Here is an 8,933-nt window from a genome sequence, read left to right as displayed (position 1 = left end):
CCTGGCCCCTCCCTCCCACCCCCCACCCCCCACCCCTCCTCCAGCCCTTCCTCCATTCCTCATTATCATCGTTGGCATTGTCATTTTCATCATCATCACTACTGCCTCCATATGACGGATAGATCCAAATGGCCCTATCCTCCCTCCTCACCCACTGTCTTTCCCTCTCCCCTTGGCCCCTCCCCTCCCCCTCCCCTCCCTTCCAGTACTGTATTCTCCTTTCCGCGGCAAATGACGAGGTTGCAGTGGAAACCCGACGTCGCTTGATCCGCCATTACGATGCAAATGACATAAATGACTCACCTGCCCCGGCAAAGGTTTTGTGGGCAAATGATGGGCGCCGTAGTGGTGCTGTGGTTCCACGAGAAGAGAGAGAGAGAGAGAGAGAGAGAGAGAGAGAGAGACAGACAGACAGACAGACAGACGCACAAAGCGCACGCTGATTTACGGACGTTTTCGGGTTTTTCATTTTGACATTTATGCTCCTTAATGATAGACCCTCAAAGGATGATATTTTTGCTAAAAAATTAAAAATGTAGACGACGACGAAGAAGAAGAAGAAGAAGAAGGAAAAGAGTGTCCTCTTGTCTGTGTTCTGCAGGTGATACGAGAACATTCCTGGAGCATTCTGTTTTTCTGGTTAAAAAATGAAGAACAATAAATATACATTTCTGTGCAATTTTGGGGAAAATAAGCAAACATCATATATATATATATGTCAAGGAGAGAGGGGAGGGATCGCCATCATAATATTCGACAATTGTTCACACTGAAGAGTTACATAGTTGACAAGTTGCTGACAGATTTATCGCTCTTTCAACTCTTCTATTGCCAATAATCAAACCTCGTCTGTGTCCACAAATGTCTCTGCTGTTACTTGTTGACGTAAATATTTGAACGATTCCAAGAAATATACTTTGAAGGCTTAATTTTATTTATTTATTTATTTTTTTTTTTTTTTTTTTGCACTTCCGTAAGTCTGCATAATCATCAAATATTGACAACTACTGAAATATTTTAATTTCTCAAAATTTTTAGCAGATGGCTCAGTCAATGATGGGAAAAGTATTCAGATAAAACTCTTATGTTTTTCGCTAAACTTTATAAGTCTTATTCCATAAGAATGAAATATTTTTTTTTTTTACCTTTAGGGAGAAATAAGGTCTAAAATATGATTTATTACGCCTTTGAAAGTACAATCACTCATTTAAACTGATTTGGTTTATTCAGTTGATTTAATCTTTATTTTCCTCTTGCTATCTTCCTGTCGTTTCCTGCACTAGGATCAGTGTTCTCGTAAGACTTATATCCATCCTTTGTCTAGAATCAGCATTGTTTACTTTGTTCAGTCTCTTTTTACTGCCTCAAAGACCTAAGCACCAATTTTTGGGAAAATAATAAAATTACCTGATATTTGGACGGTTCAAGGTACAAGAGAACTTGGGTTAAAAATTGTACACATCATTGAAAAGGAGATAGTTATCAACAATGACGCAGCAAAAGGGAAAATCAACAAGACGTAACCAAAAAAAATTAGGTAAATGAATAAATAAATAAAATGTGAAAGAAAAGTTAACAAGTGGAGAAAATTGAAACGGGAATAATAATTAAGAACAGAGATAAGTGACAATCGTCTTCGCAAATATCTTTATTGATCGTAGTTCACACCAATAAAAACTTATACCTATAATAGTTTTGATAACAATTATATAGGCTTCAATGGTTTTACTCGCTATTGTTTTGTTAGGTGGAGATAGGCTTTACAATTGATTATTATTATTCAGGGAATAATTACTTAAAAATTATAACCACGATTAATCAAAATTAAAGTAATGTCAAAGCCACGAAAGCAATATAAATTATATTAAATATTTATACAAAAATAGCGAAAAAACTTTGTCTCTTCAAATCAGCTCAGGGCTAAGAAATTTCGTTGCGAAACAACCCTCTCTCTCTCTCTCTCTCTCTCTCTCTCTCTCTCTCTCTCTCTCTCTCTCTCTCTCTCTCTCTCTCATTGGCACAAAATAAATAAAACTAAATTTTTGAAATTTAACTAAAATCATTTAAAAACCTCTTCTCATATTATTAGCTCAGGGAAAAAGACATTCCATTATAAAAAGAACTCTCTCTCTCTCTCTCTCTCTCTCTCTCTCTCTCTCTCTCTCTCTCTCTCTCTCTCTCTCTCTCTCTCTTATCAGTACAATATAAATTAAACAACATTTTGCAATTTAACTAAAATCATTGACTAAAAGCATCCCTTATATCAGCTCAGGGCGAAAGACTCCCTTATAAGAGAACTCTCTCTCTCTCTCTCTCTCTCTCTTCTCTCTCTCTCTCTCTCTCTCTCTCTCTCTCTCTCATCAGCACAATATAAATTAAACAATATTTTGAAATTTAACTAAAATTTATTTATTATTTACTAAAAGGCTCCCTCATATCAGCTGAGGGCAAAAGACATTCCATTATAAAATGAATCTCTCTCTCTCTCTCTCTCTCTCTCTCTCTCTCTCTCTCTCTCTCTCTCTCTCTCTCTCTCTTTCCTTCTTTTTCTGAGGGTCCTTTTCACCCAATGCATAACTCCACGTCCTGTGTAAATATAAGCGACTTGCCCGTGATACGCACGTAGCTTCCTGCGTCATTTGGTGTGTCCAATGGATAATAGCTGAACCAAATTAGCGTCTGCCGTCGTCGTGGCCGTGTGTCAACCCCCGTGTCATTGGAGAGAGAGAGAGAGAGAGAGAGAGAGAGAGAGAGAGAGAGAGAGAGAGAGTTCTTTTGTAAAGGAATGTCTTTGCCCTCAGATGATTTGAAAGAAGCTTTTAAATAATTTTAGTAATTTTTTTAATGCATAGTTTTATTTATACTACTTTGATGAGAGAGAGAGAGAGAGAGAGAATCCTCTGTTACCTGAGTCGAGTTTTAAGAAAAAGATACGGAAATGACTCCATGTCATAATATGAAATTAGCATAGAAACTCAGGCTGTGTGCGTGATAGAGAGAGAGAGAGAGAGAGAGAGAGAGAGAGAGAGAGAGAGAGACGGTGTCCGGATTCTCGGGTGTGTTCGGTAGCTAGATTTGGCGTCAATTTAGCGTCAGGCTTCGATGTCTCCGAATTGATTAGGTGAAGGTTGCAAACGATACTGGTTGAAATCTCTGTTCCACCTTCAATGTCTAAATTGGATGAGTGGAATAATTAGGGTCTCAGGTGCGTGTGTGTCTGAGAGAGAGAGAGAGAGAGAGAGAGAGAGAGAGAGAGAGTGAGAGAGAGAGAGATTCCTGTGTAATTTGAATCGAGTCTAATAAAAGAGATACGAATATTACCTCTTGTCCTATAAAATATACTTGGAAAGTCCAACTATGAGAGAGAGAGAGAGAGAGAGAGAGAGAGAGAGAGAGAGAGAGATTCCTTTGTAATTTGAATCGAGTCTAATAAAAGAGATACGAATATTACCTCTTGTCTTATAAAATATACTTGGAAAGTCCAACTATGAGAGAGAGAGAGAGAGAGAGAGATGTTATAATTTAACTCAAGTAAGTAATACAAATATATGAAAATTACTTCCTGCCATATAAAAAGTGCTTATAAATTTGCACTATGATGAAAACTGTTTGGAGATCATATTCTTCATATCTTCCCAAGCCAAAATCCAATACCCAGTGCTCTGATTAAAGATTCCATACAAGCAACTGGCTCTAGTACCAACTGGGTTGGAATATTACCCAACCCTGGGTTTTGTGTTTTATAAGCACGAGATCCTATACTGATCAGAGAGGTCTGCTTCAGACACTCGTAAAAAAAGGCAGTTTTTAAACCGATTCTACTTATTTTGACATCGTAGGCATCATCTCAGCAAAAAGGACACGACATTCTTAAAAAAATATATATATGCTAGTGTCATAGGCGCATTGGGAGATCTTTTGTCAAAAGCTGATAATTTATATGGTTCCTCCACGTAGTGGGGTAGTGCCTTCAGTGCACTACACGCGGTGCACTGTAGGCATTACTAAATGTTCTTGCTCCGTTCCTTCGGACCCTAGCTGCAACCCCTTTCATTTAATTTTCTCTAGCTATATTCACCTTTCTTCCATCTTGCTATCCTCTCCCCCCCCCCCCCCCCCCCCAACAATTATTTCAAAGTGCAACTGTGAGGTTTTCCTCTTGTTACACCTTTCAAACCTACCTACTCTCAATTTCGCTTCCAGCGCTGAATGACCACATAGGTCCCAGTGCTTGGCCTTCGGCCTAAACTCTACTATATTCCATTCCATTCCATTGAGAGCTAAATATTATAGACTATAGGCTAGTAATTTTAGGGTTACCAAATAAGAACAAATCTTGTTCTTCGGTATCTGTCGACATGTGGGTTTTGAAATCTGGAGTGTCCCCCTAATTGGTAGGTTTCAAAATCTGTTGTGTCCCGCTAATTGGTAAGTTTTAAAATCTGTTGTGTCCCCCTAATTGGTAGGTTTTAAAATCTGTTGTGTCCCTCTAATTGGTAGGTTTCAAAATCTGTTGTGTCCCTCTAATTGGTAGGTTTCAAAATCTGTTGTGTCCCGCTAATTGGTAAGTTTTAAAATCTGTTGTGTCCCCCTAATTGGTAGGTTTCAAAATCTGTTGTGTTCCCCTAATTGGCAGGTTTTAAAATCTGTAGTGTCCCCCGAATTGCGTCTCAGTAATGCGTCTTATACACTGAGGGGTGTGAGTGATCCCAAAAGTTGCCATTAATGTGTGAAGGAAATATCAAATAATATCATTGGCGTCTGAATTTCTTTGATGTACTCCGGCACTTGTATTGTTAACGGAAACGAATTCCATATTTTCCTATTTATTGCAAATAAAAGTCATTGACAGTTGTCACGAACGTAGAGGCGGAGCTGAAATTCACGTTTTATTTCTTTAATGGATATGATGAAATTATTTTAGAATTGTCTGTAAATCTAAAATATATAAAATCAACTTTGGCAATGCATGACACATCACTCGACTTTGAAAAATGGTCGGTCCATCTCTTTTGGCAAGTGTTTGTGCCGGGTTGCTGGGCATTGGGGATAAGAATGGCGCTGCGTAACATCTACTGCATCTTACTGTTTCACAGTGATTTCGGCATCTCACATTTTCACAGTAATTGCTACATCTTACTCTTTCACAATAATTGTTGCATCTTACTGTTTCACAGTAACTACTGCATCTTACTGCTTCGCAGTAATAACTTTATCTTACTGTTTCACAATGACTACAGCATCTTACTGTTTCACAAAATCTACAGCATCGTACTGTTTCCCAGTAATTGCTGTTTCACAATAATTGCTGCATCTTACTGTTTCACAATAATCACAATAATTGCTGCATCTTACTGTTGCACAATAACTACAGCATAGTACTATTTCCATAATAACTACAGCATAGTACTATTTCCATAATAACTACCGCATCTTACTGTTTCACAATAATTGCTGCATCTTACTGCTTCACAATAATTGCTGCATCTTTCTGCTTCACAATAACTATAGCATCGTACTGTTTCACAAAAATTACCGTATATTACTGTTTCACAGTACTTGCTGTATGGTACTGTTTCACAATAATTTCTGCATCTTACTGTTTCACAATAATTTCTACATCTTACTGTTTCACAATAATTTCTACATCTTACTGTTTCACAATAATTTCTACATCTTACTGTTTCACAATAATTTCTGCATCATACTGTTTCACAATAATTTCTGCATCTTATTGTTTCACAATAATTTATGCATCTTACTGTTTCACAATAATTTCTGCATCTTACTGTTTCACAATAATTTCTGCATCTTACTGTTTCACAATAATTTCTGCATCTTACTGTTTCACAATAATTTCTGCATCTTACTGTTTCACAATCATTTCTGCATCTTATTGTTTCACAATAATTTCTACATCTTACTGTTTCACAATAACTGCAGCGATTAAAAACGGCAGTAAATAAGATAAAATAAAAGGATAACGCCAAGAAGTACCAGTAACTAAGGTAAAATAAAAGACAGCGATACGAAACGTCAGTAAATGAAATATAATAACAAAACAAAGATAAGGAACGTCAATAAATAAGATAAAATTTTTAAAAAATGATGTTATGAAACATCAATAAATAAAGTAGGATGAAAGATAACGATAAGAAACGTCAATAAATAAAGTAAAATGAAAGATAACGATAATAACGTCAATAGATAAGATAAAATGTTTAAAAAATTATGTTAAGAAACATCAATAAATAAAGTAAGATGAAAGATAACGATAAGAAACGCCAATAAATAAGATGAAATAACAAACGATACTAAGAAACATCAGTGAATAAAGTACAATAATAGATATCGATAAGAAACTTCAGCAGATGGAATTAAAAAAAAATAATGTTATGTAAGTCAATAAATAAGGTAAAATAAAAAAAAAAAAACATCAAGGGACACCAGTCAATAAAATAGAACAAGAAATAAGGTAAGGATTATATTTAATTAATTAATTAATTAATTTATTTATTTGTTTATTTATTTATTTATCGCAAGCGACGCGAAGGATTACTACCGGGAACGAAAATACCGCCCGCTCAAAGGAACCCTTTGCCGACGCCCCGACCGACGATATCGTAAAAAGAATGACCACACAAGTAGGGTAGAGAGAGAGAGAGAGAGAGAGAAAGAGAGAGAGAGAGAGAGAGAGAGAGAGAGAGAGAGTTCCTTTGAAGTCAGACCGATTGTTTATCGCACCACTTAATAAAATATTGAGCGCGGGATAAGGGTTATTTCAATATTTCAAACCTCAAACTGTTCCGGTAAACAACGGCCGTCTCCTCTCCTTCAAAGGTCAGAGACTGGTGCCAAATATCATTTTGACCTGTTTTGGTCCAACGTCAATTAGGCTTAAGGGCAACGCGAGGAGAGGACGAAAAAAGGATTTGGTAGAGAGAGAGAGAGAGAAGGGGGACGGGGGTGGGGGGCGGTCGCTTTCGGCTCTGATTGATGACTGGGAAAATTCGTCTTCCCCTTCAAACTGTATAGCCTTAAGCTCCTCTACGTCTGCATGTCAATTCTTCATCTGTTCAGTCTGGATAGCACGAGGTATATAATGCCACCGCGAAGATCAGTTCACCTGTTGTTCTCTGACACTCGGAGCGATGCCTTTGACGGGAAAAATTGAGAGAGAGAGAGAGAGAGAGAGAGAGAGAGAGAGAGAGAGAGAGAGAGAGAGAGAGAGGGGGGTACCGTTTGGAAGCAAAGACATGTGACAGATCCTTGATATTGCTAACATTTGAGTGCAGAATCCATCGTGGTAAATTTACAGACTTTTTTTTTTGTTTTTATATGGGAATGTTATGTGAATTCCAAGAACTTTATTGTTACGGAATACAATTATGATAGCTTTAGGCTTTAGGTTTACTTTGTACTTTTTTGAGAATCCGTCGTGGTAAATTTACAGCATCTTTTTATGGGAATGTTATGTGCATTCCAAGAACCTAAGTACAAAAGCTATAATTTTGGTGAACTATTGGCTTTGGCACGTACTGAATTTCAAACAGTTCATAATCCATTGCCAAATTTGACTTATACTAACTTACAATCACGTACCTAGAAATGTACTAAACTTCAAACAATTCATTGTGCATTGTCAAATTTGACTTACTAATTTACAATCACATACCTAAGAAATGTTATGAATTTCAAACAATTCGATATACTTTGTCAAATTTGACTTACTAATTTACAATCACATACCTAAGAAATGTTATGAATTTCAAACAATTCGATATACTTTGTCAAATTTGACTTAATAACTTACAATCACATACCTAGGAAATGTTATGAACTTCAAACAATTCATTATGCATTGTCAGATTTAACTTACTAACTTACAATCACATACCTAGGAAGTGTACTGAACTTCAAACAATTCATTGTGCATTGTCAAATTTCCCTTACTAATTTACAATCACATACCTAGGAAATGTTATGAATTTCAAATAATTCATTATGCATTGTCAGATTTAACTTACCAACTTACAATCACATACCTAGGAAGTGTACTGAACTTCAAAGAATTCATAATCCATTACCACATTTGACTTACTAACTTACAATCACCTACCTAGGAAATGTAATCATTACGTCTCTTTGGTGAAATTACCCACATTAAAAACGAGGACGCGGAGATTTTGCGGTTCAGATTTGCTTACAAGCACTCCCAATATTCTCCCTCTCCATGAGTCACGATGCTTGCTTATTTCCCTTCGCGGTCGAGGATTGTTGCTAGGGCTCAAGTAGATTGTAATTTGTTTATTTTTTTTATAGATGATCACTTGGTTGCCAACTGCTTGTCGGAGGAGGCTGTTGCTTGTTGCTTGTTGCTTGCGCTTGTCGAACCGGATGGCAAAAAGGATACGTTTGGTTGTAGTTTCATTGTATTGTTAGGTAGGTACACATCTTCCGAATCATTTCTGGACGAATGCAGATGATGTATTCTGAAATTCGTGTCAGATTATGTATTCTAAATTTTGTGACAGATTATGTATTCTAAAATTCGTGACAGATTATGCATTCTGAAATTCGTGACAGATTATACATTCTGAAATGCATGACAGATTATGTATAGTGAATTTCATGATATTATGTATTCTGAAATTCGTGACAGGTTATGTATTTTGAAATTCGTGAAAGATTTTTTATTTTCATGACAGATTATGCATTGTGAATTTCATGACAGATTTTGTATTCTGAAATGCATGACAGATTATGTATTCTGAAATTTATGAAAGATTATGTATCCTGAAATTCATGACAGATTTAGTATTGACAGATTATGCATTCTGTTTCATGTCAGATAATGTATTCTGAATTTCGTGACAGATTATGTCTCCTGAAATTCATGCCAGATTATGTCTCCTGAATTTCATGACAGATTA

Source organism: Macrobrachium nipponense, chromosome 8, assembly GCF_015104395.2.
Source record: "Macrobrachium nipponense isolate FS-2020 chromosome 8, ASM1510439v2, whole genome shotgun sequence".
Classification (NCBI taxonomy): domain Eukaryota; kingdom Metazoa; phylum Arthropoda; class Malacostraca; order Decapoda; family Palaemonidae; genus Macrobrachium; species Macrobrachium nipponense.
Note: the sequence above shows the minus strand (reverse complement) of the source record.